The sequence below is a fragment of the Rhinatrema bivittatum genome, chromosome 2, assembly GCF_901001135.1.
Source record: "Rhinatrema bivittatum chromosome 2, aRhiBiv1.1, whole genome shotgun sequence".
In the NCBI taxonomy this organism is placed as follows: Eukaryota; Metazoa; Chordata; class Amphibia; order Gymnophiona; family Rhinatrematidae; genus Rhinatrema; species Rhinatrema bivittatum.
The window spans coordinates 447185239-447203028 of record NC_042616.1 but is presented as its reverse complement, the minus strand read 5'-3'; the positions used below and the strand labels follow the sequence as shown (position 1 = coordinate 447203028).

At 42.3% G+C, this 17790-nt stretch overlaps 1 long non-coding RNA gene across 2 annotated transcripts in view; it reads right to left on the bottom strand.

Annotated features, from left to right (window-relative positions):
• The window catches only part of LOC115084920, a 64997-nt gene that overhangs the window by 34698 nt on the left and 12509 nt on the right, over positions 1-17790 (bottom strand). Inside the window, exons 2-3 of one of the 2 annotated variants that reach the window (XR_003854669.1) lie at positions 10027-10058; positions 7354-7511 (exon numbers count right to left, since the gene is read on the bottom strand). This is a non-coding gene — a long non-coding RNA (uncharacterized LOC115084920). The remainder of the gene's footprint in view (positions 1-7353; positions 7512-10026; positions 10059-17790) is intronic. The other variant, XR_003854668.1, reaches the window with a different exon arrangement.

Below are 17790 nucleotides of genomic sequence, written 5' to 3'. Positions count from 1 at the left end.
TTTTAGATTGAACACAGTGGCTCCAGCAGGTCTCAACAGAGAAGTTGATTGGTCGGTCTTCTTGTGAAGCCATGCCAATAGGTGCTTTTACTATTCATGACATGAAATAAAAAAACCATTTCCGTTCAAGAAAGTCAGTGAGCGTTTAGGCGCCATGTTTGAAGACATTGTGGTATCAGAATGGTAGTGCTGAGCTGAGCTGAATCATAAGTACCATTGAATGAACTGTCTAAAAATTTGTTATTACAGAGAAGAATTAAGTAAAAAAAAAAAATCTGCTTTTCTTATAGGCATTTAGTTGTAAGCCCCTGAAGCAGGCGCGAGTGGCGCGCCGAAACATTGTCAATGTCGGGCGGAAGAACAGCTGATAGCAAGGAGGCGATTTAAAAAACTAGCTGGAGAATTAAGCAGTATATGCATCATAAAAAGATAAGTGATTAAGTAGAGGGTTTCATACAAATGAATGTAAGAATAAGATTTTTAAATAAGTAATTTTATTGGGTAAGTTGGGTTATATTTTTCACAGTTGATACGGAGAAAAGAAAAATTTTACTTGGAAAAGGTAGATGACGTGATTCAATAGTGCTAAAAACATGAGAAGGGTTGTAGCCCTGTAAGGGCAAGAGCCCATGAGACTGGGAGCACTTTTACAATCTGATACCATTTCCCGTAATTTTACTAAAAAAATGTTTTTTGTAGAGTGTTTATAAAATAGTTTTCTGCCTGTTAGCAGTAGTCCTCAAGGGATTTTTTTGTTTTTTGTTTATGGTATAAGTGAGATAGAACATGTGTGATTGAGAGCTTGTGTGTAAGTGAAATAGAGAGAGCATGTTTATGATTGAAAGCCTGTGTGTGAGAGCGAGAGCGTGTGATTGAGAGAGACTGGCCAGAGAGTTGACGTGTGTATGTGTGAGAGAGACTGATCAGGCAGATGACTGGTATGTGTGTGCTTGTGTGTGTGAGAGAGAGAAACTGGTCCTGAGGATGTGACTGGTGTGTGTTTGTGAGAGAGAGAGAAGAGACTAGTTGTGGGCCCTAAGGAAGAGGACCGTAAGGACAGCTTCAGTAGCTACTGCTGCTTCTGGTGTGACCTGCAAGGGAAAGGAGTAGGAGAACTGCTGGAGAGGATATTATTCTTTGAGTGTTGGCAGATAGTACTGTGCTGATACAGGAGGACCATGCCAAAATATCATAATAGGTATGATGCCATATGAATTCTAAGATGCAAAGTTTTCTTGTTGGCATCACAATAGTGCATGAAATTATCACAACAACGTGTATATTAATTTTACCTCAGAATGTAATTTTTCATGTAAAATATGTTGTTATAAATGCATAATTTAAAATTGTGTATGGGGGGCACCAGGCTGTAAGATTTACCTAGGGTGCCTAATACCCTTGCACCAGCCCTGACCATTACCCATCCTTGCCTTTCATTCACCAGCCCACAATGTATTCATTCCATGAAATTCATGGCAATCCATTTGTACTTACCATAATTTCTTTGTTGCACATTGTGCCACTAATCTCCAGAACTGTCAACTATGACTTCAAAATTAGTTTGCAAATTTCTGAATAATAGATGTAGCAGACAGTACAGTCACACTACCAGAAAGTCCTGGGTTCTTAGGTGTCAGCTAGTTTAGAGCAGGATGGTTGATGAGGGAGATTCCATTCAAATGCAGCCCTTCCCTTTGAGGGGTCTGGATTGGCCATCCCCTTTGTGAGCAGGGATACGGCACTGCATGCAGGAAGATCACAACACTCCCTGTATCAGGGTTAGGGCACTGTGTGCAGGAAGATCACAACACTCCCGGTATCAGGGATACGGCACTGCGTGCAGGAAGATCACAACACTCCCGGTATCAGGGATAGGGCACTGAGTGCAGGAAGATCACAACACCCCCGGTATCAGGGATAGGGCACTGCATGCAGGAAGGTCACAACACTCCCGGTATCAGGGTAAGGGCACTAGTGTGAGCAGGAAGATCACAACACTCCCAGTATCAGGGATATGGCACTGAGTGCAGGAAGATCACAACACCCCTGGTATCAGGGATAGGGCACTGCATGCAGGAAGATCACAACACTTCCGGTATCAGGGTTAGGGCACTGTGTGCAGGAAGATCACAACACTCCTGGTATTAGGGATAGGGCACTGCATGCAGGAAGATCACAACACCCCTGGTATCAGGGATAGGGCATTACGTGCAGGAAGATCACAACACTCCCAGTATCAGGGATACGGCACTGCATGCAGGAAGATCACAACACTCCCGGTATCAGGGATAGGGCACAAGTTCTAGTCACATTGACTGATCACATTACATTTTTTGTCAAGCTACCAACTGTTTCCATTTCCCATCCCCCATATATTGTCAGTGGGAACCTTGGTAACATGAATAAATAAGAGGGCAGCCAATAGGAATACATATTCATTCCTAAACTGACCTTAACTGACCTGAAAAGTGTCAAATTGTATCATTTTCTGTTAGTGCGCACTAACAATGGTTAGTGCACGCTAACTTCCTGTTAGCGCACACTAACTCCGGTTAGTGTGCACTAATCGAAAAAAAATGATTTTTTAACTAAAAAATCGTGCCAAACACGATTTTCTTCTCCTGCCAGACGATTTCGATCGTTAAGACGATTGGGCACACGATTCACATCCCTAATGGTTAGCAGAGCTTTATTGGCCGATCTGAGATTTCTTTGAGGGACATGTAATCGTAATGCGGTGTTTAGCCAGTCAGAATTTTCTTTCTTTGAAAACCTTTGGTTTTCCTTTGAAAATCCAAAGGTTTTCAAAGGAAGAAACTTTGAGTTTGAGATCCAGCTACCAGAAAGAAAGATGTCAAGGGACTTTACAAGAAACAAAGAAGTCTAGGAAATCATGTAACTGTGAGTAAAGAAAGGTCTAAGAGCATCGAGGACACCCATCCGGTGTTCCCAAAACCCTGGGGAGAGAGATAATTTCTCTCTCTCTGAGCAGAGACAGTAACCTGGTATTTTTGGCCAGTTGGAGAGGGGTGTTCGGTCCATCCAAAGGACAGCCTGCCTACCTGGGGACTCTATTTTTCCCTAGCCCTGGCGTGCAGATGTTCCCCTGGCTCTGGCATCAGATATTCCTGCACAGATTGAGGAGGAGACTGTAAAAGGAAAGATTCTGTAGTGCTGTGGATTCATTTGTTGTGCCATTTTTCATACATTTTCAACAGTAAAGATTTTATTTGGACACTAACACAGTGGCTCCAGTGACTTTGTTTGGTACAGGCAGCACACACTGGGATATATAAGTACCGCTCTCTCAGGGACAAGAACAAGGAGTCAAGGGGGTCACCCTTAGCACTTGGTGCCTTGGGAGCAATCTCCCCCTCCCCCAATTCTACAAAGGATCCAGACCCTGAAAGGAACAGACCGTGTAAAGCTAGACTGGGAAGGTTCCAGCCCCTTAAGAGTAAACCAAATACCTTTTTGGCCCCTTTGAGTAGCAATCCGCACCCGGGTATGGGGTTACATAGAAACACCTTCATCCTGTAGGTGGCGCACACATTCCACTAGGGATGTGAATCGTTTTAGGACGATTAAAATTATCGTCCGATAATTTTAATATCGTCTTAAACCGTTATGGAACACAATACAATAGAGATTCTAACGATTTATCGTTATAAATCGTTAGAATCGTGAGCCGGCACACTAAAACCCCCTAAAACCCACCCCCGACCCTTTAAATTAAATCCCCCACCCTCCCGAACCCCCCCCCCCCCAATAACTTAAATAACCTGCGGGTCCAGCGGCGGTCCGGATCGGCAGCGGTCCGGAACGGGCTCCTGCTCCTGAATCTTGTCGTCTTCAGCCGGCGCCATTTTCCAAAATGGCGCCGAAAAATGGCGGCGGCCATAGACGAAAAAGATTGGACGGCAGGAGGTCCTTCCGGACCCCCGCTGGACTTTTGGCAAGTCTCGTGGGGGTCAGGAGGCCCCCCACAAGCTGGCCAAAAGTTCCTGGAGGTCCAGCGGGGGTCAGGGAGCGATTTCCCGCCGCGAATCGTTTCCGTACGGAAAATGGCGCCGGCAGGAGATCGACTGCAGGAGGTCGTTCAGCGAGGCGCCGGAACCCTCGCTGAACGACCTCCTGCAGTCGATCTCCTGCCGGCGCCATTTTCCGTACGGAAAATGGCGCCGGCCATACGCGTATGGCCGGCGCCATTTTCCGTACGAAAACGATTCGCGGCGGGAAATCGCTCCCTGACCCCCGCTGGACCTCCAGGAACTTTTGGCCAGCTTGTGGGGGGCCTCCTGACCCCCACGAGACTTGCCAAAAGTCCAGCGGGGGTCCGGAAGGACCTCCTGCCGTCCAATCTTTTTCGTCTATGGCCGCCGCCATTTTTCGGCGCCATTTTGGAAAATGGCGCCGGCTGAAGACGACAAGATTCAGGAGCAGGAGCCCGTTCCGGACCGCTGCCGTTCCGGACCGCCGCTGGACCCGCAGGTTATTTAAGTTATTTGGGGGGGGGTTCGGGAGGGTGGGGGATTTAATTTAAAGGGTCGGGGGTGGGTTTTAGGGGGTTTTAATGTGCCGGTTTTTCGATTTTTCGATTTTTAACGATTTTTAACGATTTTTCACGATATTTTACCCCCCCAAACGGCAACAATACGATTCCCTCCCCCTCCCAGCCGAAATCGATCGTTAAGACGATCGAGGACACGATTCACATCCCTACATTCCACTACTACTGACTGCTGGGCTCTGCTTGTCATCCACATGGGAAGCTTGTTTATTTTAAAAGCTTAATGCAGGATATAGTTCTCAGAAAACTTTCTTGTTTCAGCTTTCCAGGTAATCAGTAGGGAAGAGCAGGTCATATTTTAAGCTCATCTCTCAAGCAGATTTTCCTAACATAAGTAAACTTGCATTTAAAAAAAAAATCTCATTGGCATAATCTACACATACTAATTTCTCTTGATCTAATCATATATATTTAGAGAGAAAGAGAGCCCTTCCTTTAGAGTCACCAGTAGCAGAGGAGCTCCATAATCCGTGGTCAGTTGTTTTCACTATAAGATTTTTGCCAGTCAATTCCATAGCCCTCTAACAGTAATTTCTTTCTAAACACAATGAAGTTGATATTAAGAGGGTTTTGTCCCTACCCCTATAAACCCCGAGCTTTAAGTTTCGCACCTCATTAACAGGCCGATACAGTACAGTGCGCTCCAGCGCACTGTATCGGCTGTGGGAGAGCGGGCACTCGCCCGCTCTCCCGCGAACTTTACTGTATCGGCCTGCAAGCAGATAAATTCAAGCAGTTTAAGTCACCACTGAGCTAAAATTTAAATGGATAAAAGGAGGCAGGGGGCAGGGAGATGTTTCAGGGACATGGCTAAGCCTTATCCAGCTAGCGTCAATATTCAGCACTAGCCCAGCTATACTTAGCGAGGCCAGTGCGGTTGCAGAGAACACTGTCCTAAAGTTACCCTTGTACATTTGCTAGGTATATTTAGTTGAACACTTACCCGGGTAACTTTCTCATTCCTCCGGCTTACTCAAGATGGATCTCAGTAGTGGTTAATTCCTTCGTCTGCCAGTTCTGGTATGCCACTCATTCTTATAGTATTTCTTCTGTGCCTTCTGTCACTTTCTTCCAATCTACTTCTAAAATTAGCAATTTTGCTTTCTGTTTCTTTATATGTGATTTTTATACTGCATAAACAATCCTCAGTGTCAGCCATCCATAGCTCAGTGTCCTGAATTTTATTCAATAACATGTCAACTGATTTGATTTACTTTATTTAAATCATTGTTTCCTTTTGGCGATATCACTTGCCATAACTTTTAATGTTGTATGAAAACATTTTATTTCAGCAGCTGCCTTGGTATTTTGGAGCTGCTGCACTGCCAGACCCAAATCGTCGCTTCCTTCTGCACACATACTGACACTTTCCCCATGTTTATTTTGTGTTTCTGCCACGTTCAGAGGTCAGGAAGCAACAGATCTAAGCTGCTATTATCCTGGTGAACTTCAGAATCCTCTGAATGTAATGCATTGTGCAAGATATAATTCCTGCAACTCCACTGGAACGTCCAGACTACACCCTTGATGCATATAAATAACTCCTTACACTACAGTACTTAAGAAAGCTCATATGAACTTTGATTTCAAACACATACTCCTCCCTTATCAGTTTAAGCTTCTTTCATGTATCTGGTAGGGAACTTTCTATATACTTCTCCAATTCACTTATATCGGACTCCTTTTTTTAAATTTTTTTATCGAAGAACTGTTTGTTCCAAGAAGTCTGAAGTGTAGTTACACTCCCCTAATTGTAGCCTGTGACACTTCCTATAAGGGAACTGCATCCATCTTAGGTAACTTATTTAATAACAGATAACACTTCTATCTGTGATTTCACATGATTCTCCATTACCTTCCACAATGGGCTACTACTGCACCCCAATGGTGTTTCAATATTTAGTAATAATGGTGAGGGGTCCGGAATCCATCTGTCTATATGTCTTGCTTCATAGGTTGGATTAATAAATCCAGAAGACACAAACATGTAATTAAGCCTATTGCAATTTTTTGGATGGCTGAGAACTAGAATACTTCATTTTCTAATATGTATAGTTTTCGCCAATCTTCCAATACATCTAAATTATGAATAAGTATTTGTAGAGATTTGGTTGAGGCACTCTTACTATATCCTGCTCTTGAGGAGGAGCGTAGACAAAAATCTAACAGTTAAACTCGACCTTTAGTCATATCTTTTTCCCCAAACTAAACCGAGTCATTTTCAATGATAGTTCAATATAAATGTCTGTATCATCAAATTTAAAACCATATACTGTATAAGGCTTTACGCTTGGGCTCGCAAGGAGTCCCTTTTCACAGTGGGCCATGTGTGGACTTAAATGGGTGGGACAACTTTTTCCTGAGGATGGAGGTGTCAAGACCTTCCCTGCTCTATATGAGGAATTCGATCTACCCACCGCACATGTATTCGCCTACTTACAAATTCACAGCTATGTCTAAGCCCTCCGAGTTCAAGATTGGAACAGCGTCCAATGAGACTCTCTATCTGACATGCTGGATATAGAGGATCCAGCCCCACACTCTATCTCTTACTATTAAAAGCTCCTGATGCAACTGAAGCCTCCCCTAAACTTTGAAGAGCTCCTTTTACAGTGGCAAAGTAAGCTTCCCTTAGACATGACAGTAGCGCAATGCGCTCTCAGCTTCAAGCGTATCCCAATGATTGTGAGTGGTCAGGACTTACGCGAAACTCAATATAAATTCCTCATGCGCTACTCTTACTCTCAAATTTGAGCACTTCGTCTCGGTCTTACCCCACTCACCCATTTGCAAGAAATGCGCTCTCTCACCAGGCACCCTGGGTCATAAGTTTTGGAGCTGTCCCAAAGTTCAGAACGTCTGGCGTGCAGTTATGGCTTACATTCTCCAAGTGACTAAAGTGCAGATACCGGCTCAGATGCATGCTCTTCTTTTTGACCACCTGCAGGGAGTTGCGTTGGGTCAAAAGCACTTCAAAAACATTTCTAATAGGTTGTCTCTACTGTAACTTAACAGGTAAACTTCCCTCTGTCTTTCATTCTATTTACTTTTAAAGCTGTGTATTTTCCTGCCGTGTCCTCGACACCACAGCTAAACAGCTGTCTATGTCTAAATGGCAACAATTTTATCTCTTACTGGGTCAACTCAAACACAGCACCCTCCCCCTCTGATTGTAACTGTGTCTTCTGCTGAGGAAGCTCAGTCAGAACCAAAGCTTCAAAACGGCACTACAGCTGCTTTTCTCCATGGCAACCGGATACCTCTGTTCTATCTACTATGTTACATTCTGTAATAGAAACATTTCAATGCCTCACCAGGGCAGAACAACTACCTTAGTTAACTCTTTCTTATCTCTCACTTTTCTAGGATTACAGTAGACCCCAGAAACACCATGACAGTCTTTCTTTAGATCTGTGTTTGTTTGTTTTTATTAGCAGTAATTATATCAAGTCCTGTATATCAACTACCTGTCAGCTCCTCTCTCCCATTGAACTCCTTCTCATGGTAAGTACTATTTTTATTACTTTAAATTTTTTTAGTCCTATCCACACCAAGATTGGGAGATGCATGTGCATCTAGCACATGAATGTGCCCATCTGATTTTATAAACCTGCCACATACGCGCACAAGTACCAATGTGCACATCTCTTGCATCAGAGAAAATAGGGGTGGAATCTTGGTGGGGAATGGGCATTCTGAGACAGAGCCAAGAGACATGCATCTATCGGGCCGATACAGTAAAGTCCGCGGGAGAGCGGGCGAACACCCGCTCTCCTGTGCGCGCGATTCAGTATGCAAATTAGGTCTGGCGGTAGAAACAGGTCAAAAGAGGCGCTAGGGACATTAGCGCATCCCTAGCATCTCTTTAGGGACAGGAGCGGCGGCTGTCAGCGGGTTTGACAGCCGACGCTGAATTTTGCCGGTGTCGGTTCTCGAGCCCGCTGACAGCCACGGGTTCGGAAAGCAGACGCCGGCAAAATTGAGCGTCTGGTTTTCAACCCGCGAGCTTCGGGCATACTTCAATTAAAAAACTTTTTTTTTTTACTTTTAACCTTCGGGACCTCCGACTTAATAACGCCATGATATTAAGTCAGAGGGTGCACATAAAAGCAGCTTTTACTGCTTTTCTGTGCACTTCCCTGGCGCCGGCAGAAATTAGCGCCTACCTTTGGGTAGGCGCTAATTTCTTAAAGTAAAATGTGCGACTTGGCTGCACATTTTACTTACTGAATCACGCGGGAATACCTAATAGGGCCATAAACATGCATTTGCATGTTGCGGGAGCTATTAGGTTCGGAGGGGTTGGACGCGGATTTTCGACCCCTTACTGAATAAGGGGTAACGCTAGCACGTCGAAAACGCATGTCCAATGGCGGGTTAACAGTGCGCTCCAGCGGAGCGCACTGTTAACCCGATATAGTACAGTGCGCTCCAGCGGAGCGCACTGTACTATATCGGCCTGTATGTAACTACATGCCTAGGTATGCATCCAAGTCACTTTCAGCACAAAATTACTTCTGCTATGGATGAAGTAGAAATCTGAATAAAACTATTTCCATACTCAACAAAAAGGTCCAGAAGATGCTAGACACTTATGTAATCAACCATAAAATATAAAGAAGTCTAGCTCGAATTAAAGAAGATTGTATGTACTTAAGCTGGGGAACCTCATATAGTGCCAGTACTAGGCTATATGAAAATGCCTATATGGCTACTTGTTACAAAACTCTAGCTCCAACTCGTGGTTATTAGATTAAGTTTATAATCATTGGTAACCCCAGTTACCAATGATTACCAATCATTGGGGTTACCAATGATTATAACCTTACTCTAATAACCACGAGTTGGAGCTAGAGTTTTGTAACAAGTAGCCATATAGGCATTTTCATATAGCCTAGTACTGGCACTATATGAGGTTCCCCAGCTTAAGTACATACAATCTTCTTTAATTCGGTTTAAAACTATTTCCAGCCATCTACAGTATGAAGTGCTTGAAGGATCTGGATAAACTGGGGGAGGGGGGGCATGCCTGCTAAAGAACCAGGGGGGTCTTGAGGACCTAGCTGTAGACTGGCAAACTGGCAGATGAACTGGTGAAACTGGTCATGTCCTGGATGCATGCATGTTATAAAAGTGACTCACTTGTCTCAAAGCTTATATTTCCCTGCTGTGCATGTACATGCTTAGAATTAGGAGCACACATACTCATGTCCAACCTATTTTATAACCTGCACATACCTGCATGCAAAATATAAAATTGCAGCACATCTGGCTATGTGCCCATATACATGTATAAATGGGTACCCATATGCCCATTTTAAAGTTACCCTCCCTGTATGCATATCAAATGAAAATAACAGAAAACTGTTTAGATGGCAAGAGAAAGAAAGACACAAAACACAGAAAAACACATAAAGAAGATTAAAAGTCTATACTATAGGAAATCTCGTGCTTACCCCTAGTAGCATTCTGAAGAAGTCTAGAATACCTGCAGAATAAAAAGGGAAATACAAAATATCAACTTATTTTGAAGTTCAGTAGGTCAGCTGAATGAAATTAATGATTTTGCTGAATTTAAGATAAAGAAACATCATTTTTATCTCATAAAATCACATTTGTAGAATCAGTTCTGCAGGAATAGAGAATAAGCATTAGAATTATGTTAATTTAATTCTTGCTGCAACATTTGGAATAAGGAAATTCATATAACACAAACTTGTCAGAACATTTGTTTGAAAAATAAATTTTTAAAAAGCAGAAACTCACAATCCTTTATACTTTTGTATATTCCTTTCCTTTATCCCTGCTTTACCCCTTACTTCTGAGAGACTGGACTAGGTGGATCTTGTGACTTAAAATTCTTAACCTAGTAGGTAAGAGGGCTTGTAAGTAGCATTGAGAGCCCCTATTTCTATCTCTTACCGCTGGCCCGGATCACCAAAGTGGGAGGGACCCCCCTTGCAGAGTAGTTTTCAAAAACAAGAGGGAGAACAGGTGGTCGTGGCACATTCTCTCCCAATTTCAATTTCTTATGGTTTGAGCTGGCTTCTACTCCTGGCTTTCTGCAGCTAAAAAAGTTTCTTCAGCAAATCCTCTGCCCCTACATTCCTTCCTCTGCCCTTGCCTTCCAGTGGCATGTAGGAATTTGAAGTGCCTCCTGGGGGTTCTGATATCACAACAGAATTTATTGATACAGTACCAGCACTCACAGTATTATTCTAGTACTGAATGAGCGTGTCTGTCATTCTCACTCAATCTAGTTCACAGACAGGCACAGAGCCAACTTGAGAAGCAGCAGAGTTAGCAGCAAATTCAGTCTCTGTCTTTCTAGGTCTACCTTCCACACTGTGTGCAAAAATGTCTCTGTCAGACTCACACACCCACACACCCACACACACACACACACATACACATATGTACTGTGTGCAGAGGCAGTGGTCAAAAAAGCAAATAGAATGTTAGAAATGATTAGAAAAGGAATAGAGAATAATATAGGAAATATCATATTGCCTCTGTATTGAGGCATGCTGTGTCTGTCCCTTAAGTATTGTAAGTAGCTCTGGTCACTCCATCTAAAAAAAAGACATAAAGGAACTAGAAACGGTGCAGAGGAGGATGGCAAAAATAATAAAGTGAATACAACAACTCTCCTATGATAAGAGGCTACAAAAGCTAAGGCTGTTCAGCTTGCAAAATAGTCACTGAGGTGGGAAATGACAGAAGTTTATAAAACCAAGAATGGGGTGTAATGGGTAAATAAGGATGGTTATTTATCCTTTCAAAACCAACTAAACCAAGGGGACACTCCATGATACCAGGCCCAACCAGCAAAAAATATTTTTTCATTCAGGGCACAATCAAGCTGTGGAATCTGTTGCCAGAAGACATGGTCAAGGCAATTAGCAGAGTAGAGATTAAAAGAGGTTTGGACAAGATCTGAGAGGAAAAATCCATAACACATTCTTAAGAAGGCAGAATAAGGAAAGCTTTGCTATCTAAAAGTTAGATTTTAAACGTATTGTTCTTGCAAAAACGGTCCTATATGAGTGTATGCAGGTCGTGTGTGAGCAACATGAATTTTAAGAATCCAGGAAGGACGCATATACATACCTGTGCGTGCACAAGAATAAGGATGTGGGGGGCGGAATCCAAGATGGCAGCCGAATGAGAAGTGGGAGAAGGTTGTTCTGCTGAAAACTTATATTCCTTATTAAAATAATAAGAAAAATCTACAAATGCTGCATACTAAATGTAAGGCCCGGCTCCGAGAGAGTCAGGCTGCTACGGAGACCTCTGAAGCATGACAAAGTACTATATCAACCTTCTTCCCCTTAACGCCGAATCAGCCGGGGGCGAGTGCCGCATTGGATGAGGACAGGGAGTGAGCATCCCTATCACTGGCAGAGGAAATCTCGCTTAGCCCTGGAGCACCTGAGATGCCGTCCCCGCCCCAGCGAGAGTGTGAGAAATGGGAGTCTACACTAAAAGTTTTGCCGGAAAGCCATGTGGTGGAAGGAGGTCAGAAAATGGCAGAAGCAGGAGGAACACTTCAGCTGGGAGGATATCTACCCCCGAGGCTGAGAGACATCATCCCCGATACACCGTCGCTGGGAATTGAACGGGACACTGCTACTGGAGCCACAGGAAGGGGTGAGTCTGCACAAGAATTAACCCCCTTTCTTGTAAAGCCAGCAGTAATAACAATGGAAGCCCTATGGGAAGCAATGTCTGCTATTGAGGTTACTATTGTAAATTTATCAAAAGTATGTATGGAATCAAATAAACGAGGCATTGAGGATGTGAAAAGGTTGGATGTTCAGGATGAAAAGGTGTGTGAGATGGAAAAGAAAATCAAAATGGTTGAGAGTCATCAGCAACAAGTTATTCAACACGAGACAGTGTTACATAAAAAAGTAGAAAATATTGAGAACTCTCTTGGCAGTTTAAACATAAGGGTTCTTAACTTTCCGGTCATACCCCAAATGCCTGTGATTGATTTATTCAAGAAATATCTAATTGATAGGGATGTGAATCGGGCTTTGGATGATTGAACATATCGGACGATATTTTCAAAATCGTCAAATCGGGGGCTCCCACAAAATGATAGGAAAACTCCATGATATTGATCGTGGGGGTTCTCTTATCGTTTTGGTGGAGGGCGGGAAAAATGGCACACAAAAATAACCCCTAAACCCACCCCAACCCTTTAAAACTAATCCCTTAGCTTCCCCCACCCTCCTGACCCCCCCCCAAAAAACTTTTTACAGGTACCTGGTGATCCAGTGGGGGTCCCTGGAGCGATCTCCCGCTCCCGGGCTGTCAGCTGCCACTAATCAAAATGGCGCCGATGGCCCTTTGCCCTTACCATGTGACAGGGTATCCGTGCCATTGGCCGGACCCTCTCACATGGTAGGAGCACTGGATGGCCGGCGCCATCTTGTGCTCCTACCATGTGACAGGGGCTGACCAATGGCACCGGTAGCCCCTGTGACATAGTAAGGGCAAAGGCTATCGGCGCCATTTTGAATACTGGCAGCCGAAGGTCCGAGTGCAGGAGGTCGCTCCTGGACCCCCGCTGGACTTTTGGCAAGTCTTGTGGGGGTCAGGAGGGTCCCCCAAGACTTACCAAAAGCCCCTGGTGGTCCAGCGGGGGTCCAGGAGTGATCTTCTGCACTCGGCCATCGGCATAGGTCAGCTGCCTGACCTATGCATACATAGGTCAGGCAGCTGACCTATGTATGCAAGGTCAGCTGCCTGCAAGGTCAGCTGACCTTGCAGGCAGGTCAGCTGACAGGCATAGGTAATGCAAGTATAGTGCCTATGGTGGCTCTCCACCTTATGCCAGCCAAATATTCTTTCAGCCCATGCTAGATATTTTATTTTGCTCAAATATTTGTTGAATATCCCCTTTTTACAACAGATGATTTTAAATAAAATCCTACTGTTCACCCTTCAGAGATAAAAAATATTTTGGAAACATCAAACCCAACATTTTTCATCAAGAACCTTTTTTTATTCCTTGTAATACATAATTGTATATAGATGCACAGTGGGACTTTTGTCTTCTCCTGCATTACCATGTGGAAATAGCTTTTTAGGAAAATAGAAAAAAGGTCAAGCTTAATAGACTTTTGATCCATATTCACCATATGAAATTATAGGCTCAGTTCTGCAAAGTTTCAAAATGTAAAACAATAATTCACAGGAATAAATGCTCACATGTCCCTGAACTTTCCATGTCTTAGGCCTAGCTACATTTTATAGACAGATGAAGTTGCATCTGTATTCCATGAACTTTTTACATATAAGTACTCCCTTATATATATAAACATAAAATAAAAAAAAAACAAGATTCATACTCCTGTTGTGAAATGACACTGAAACTCATTCTCATGCTACCGATATTTTTCATTGTGTTAATTTTGTGTAAACTCAGTGAAGGTCCCCACAAAGAGAATGCAGTACTCTTTGGAACAAGCTTTGGCATCAAATTTTTTTTGCCTAGGACAAAGAAGTTCAGGAATCCATCTCTAATTAAAAACAAACTTGAGAATTCTTGGAATACTCATCTTTTAAAAATGATGTATTTTTTGGTTTTGATTCAGCATAAGCAGGGTATGTTTACAGACAGATCTAACAGAGGTAGAGGAGGGAATGCCACTGAGCATAGGCACAAGTAATACTAGTAAGTTATTTCTCTCTAAATGCTACCCTGGAGTCCTGCTAGCCCTGAAATTCTTATTTTTATTTTTTTGAGTACAAAGTAATAGGCAAGATACATCTTTTCACATTCCCACTGCTAATATTTTGACTGCCTTCTCTCAATTCTTATCCTGATTTTCTCTCTCTTTTTTTTTTTTTTGTGATGGTGGGGGATTGTAGACTTGCAGTGATCTTTCCTGGCATGCAGAAACCTGCTTCCACCACTTGCTCGCCTATGTTGGAGACCTCCCGCAGGCTGACATTTGCTGCTTTAGTTTTCTATCCTGGGAAACTTTTCTGTGGTTGCTATTATAACCTTTTCCACTGCTCCATCTAGAATCTTACATTAGGGGTATGCAAGGAAAACATTTTGGGTTCAGTTCAGATTTTCAGTTCAGTTTGTTGATCTGTTGGGTTCATTTGGTTTGGATCAGAAACTCATTCATTTCATTTATTTCTATTAAAGTCAATGGAATCAATGCATTCTATTTTTTAGTCTAACTCTGAGGTTTTTAAGGCAAGTTTTTATGAAATTTGCTGGCAGGCATCAGCAGCAGAAGCAACAGTACCACAAGACACCTGATTGGCACGAGCACCCCATGACATCAAATGAGGGGCAAAGGGCACCAAAAATAGCAGGAACAACTGAAGCCACCGTGAGAAATGCAAAACAGCACACATAGTGACATGAACAAACCAAAGCAACAAAAGAGGGGCAAAACAAGACAAACTGTGTAATGAAAACCCCCAAAGTACCAAAAGAGGGAAAACAGCAACAACAGTGGCATCAACACATCAAGGCATAGAATGAAGGTTATGGCAGCAGCACAGAGAAAGGAAGACACCAAGGCACAGAGTGAGGGTTATGGCAGCAAGTACAGAGGGAGGAAGACACCAATACATTGAACAAGGGATAAGACAGGAAGGAGTGTAGAGGCACAGCAGAGAGCTGAACCAAGAGAGTGGCATGGCAGCAAAGCAGGTCTAGCAGAAGCAGAAAATTGGCAACAAGATCCCAAGGTCCCCAAAGAAGGACAGAGAAGAGGGGTTTTTGTTGTTGTTGTTGTTGTTTTTTATCAATTTTCTTTTCTTTTTTTCTTTTTCTATTTGTGGAGCCAAAACACGCCAGTTGAATCAAAAGAGTGAGAGGGTAACAAGAGCAGGCTTGGCGGCAGCAGCAGCAATGGCAGAGGTACAACAACACAGCGGGGTGCCAAAGTCAAAAACTATGGGCATTGGTTCAGTGTAGCTGTGACAGTCTTCCTGCCACTTGCATGGAAACACAACAGAGGAAGGTTGAGCATAATAAAGACCAGCATTTCCACCAACTCTGGCATCAGCCATGAACAATGTGGACTCAGGATGTCCATTGTCAATTACAAATATCCATTCAGGGGGCACACACTGGTTGGTGGTCAGGAAAGGAAATGCTGGATGACCTTGGTGAAGTCTGGCCAGACCACAGCCTTGTATGCCCATTATGCTAATGGGTCTGTGTCCATGACCTCACTGGGCTTTCCAAGACATTGCATGACTGCAATTTGTACAGGCTGAAGCTGAGGGAGATACTGGTCTCTGTTGACAAGCCATGAAGCTATAGTCTATGGCAGGAGAGCATGTGGTGTGATGACCATCGGAGGGAGTGGATAAAGTAGGGGAAGAAATGACAACTTTCAGCATGCGCAGCCCTACCCCAAGCTCACACTGCCAAGCCAATGTCTTACTTTACATTTACAGTTAGTCATTTTTCTTACATACATTCTTTTCATAAATCATAGAGTATAATTATTCATGGTATAAAACCAGACATTGTGGCAAAAGAGAAAATGGCAAAAATAGCATCACAAATAGAAGTGTCAACACTAACCGACTATTCTGTACTTTGTATGGAGAGAAAGATTATCAAATGCCAAGAGATGTAATCAGTGACCAAGAAAGTGAGACCGTAATGTACAGAAACTGTTCTAATTTTTTGGGCCAAAAAACTATATCACACTCTTATCCACATCACCAACATAATTTTAAATGAATTAAGTTTCTAAAAAACAATTCAAATCTTGAGGAGGAAAAGACTTCAGATGCCAGATTGACCAATTTTAAAAGTCAATGTGGTAAAGGGCAAAATCATTAATGTAAAAAACCTCCTGTTGTATTTATTATTTTATAGAAATTTTATTAACTTTATTCAATTTTTTTTAAATACATTTTATTTTTAACTTTTCTATTGCTTTTTTACACCTTTTAAAAACATCTTTGCTCTCAGGAACACATTTTTTTTTAATATATGTGCTCTATTCCGTTAAAAATCACTGAAAACAGGAAAACCATAATTTATAATAGTTCCAATATATTCTCCTCTGATGATTAATGAATGTCCTTCAGCACTTCACATTGATTTAATCCTTAAAATTTCTCTAACATTCAATTTGGAAGCACACAGGGTACTTATCTTCGTTCATTCAAAATTGAATGAACACTCCTGCTTCCTTGAAATTTTATAGATTCACGTTTTGAACCCTTCGAGCCCTCCTGCTTCTGGAATGATTCACATGTATAGAAGCTTCACATATTCATGCTTTAAATCCTCCAACAAGCTGACCAGTGTTTCATCTCATCGGCTGCGTCAGGGAGGCTGATTTAAACACTCAATGTTCCTAATTCAAAAATAAACGTTATTATATATAGAAATATAGAAATGATAATACTAAATATTTAGACTCTTTCTGCCCACCATCCACTGCAGACTCACTTTCCGTGTTGATGCATACTCTTAAATAAACAGACGAAACTTAACAGTGACCAAGGTCTACCTTCTCTTTAACATCTGTTTGAAAGGTAACAGCTTATATTGTAGCACATTCAAGACCCCCTACAGATTCCTTGCAAGTGTGTATTATGGGGTCTAATGGTGTTGTTGGTGACCATGTAGATTTTGGATGGACAACAGAAAAATCTCTTTCTTCTGATTCTTTTTTTTTTTTTTTTTACCAAAGAAAGTTTTTAATTGTAAACATCTTATAAATCGCTCTAAATGTATTCTCATCTGAAAAGGATCATAAAGTCTACTTGAAACAAATGATAATCCTTTTTGAAAAACAGAGATTTCTGAAGAAGACAAAGCTTTATTAGATACATTGAAAACCAAACATTTGTCATCTCCAATTTGAATATTTTCTTGATAAGCAGCTGACTCTTCAGTTGTTATTGATCTGGAAACCTTTGGGTGCGTGTGAAAGGTCTTGACCAATTGCCTCTCTTCATTTGTTTTTGGGGATTGCTCTTTTTGCCACAATATCATATCTAAAAAAAACTAGAAGATTGTGCACCATCTGAATCTTCACTACTCATAGAACAACACCATTAGACCCCCATAATACACACTTTCAAGGAATCTGTAGGGGGTCTTGAACACGCTACAGTATAAGCTGTTACCTTTCAAACAGACGTTAAAGAGGAGGTAGACCTTGGTCACCGTTAAGTTTCGTCTATTTATTTAATATTTAAGAGTACGCATCAAC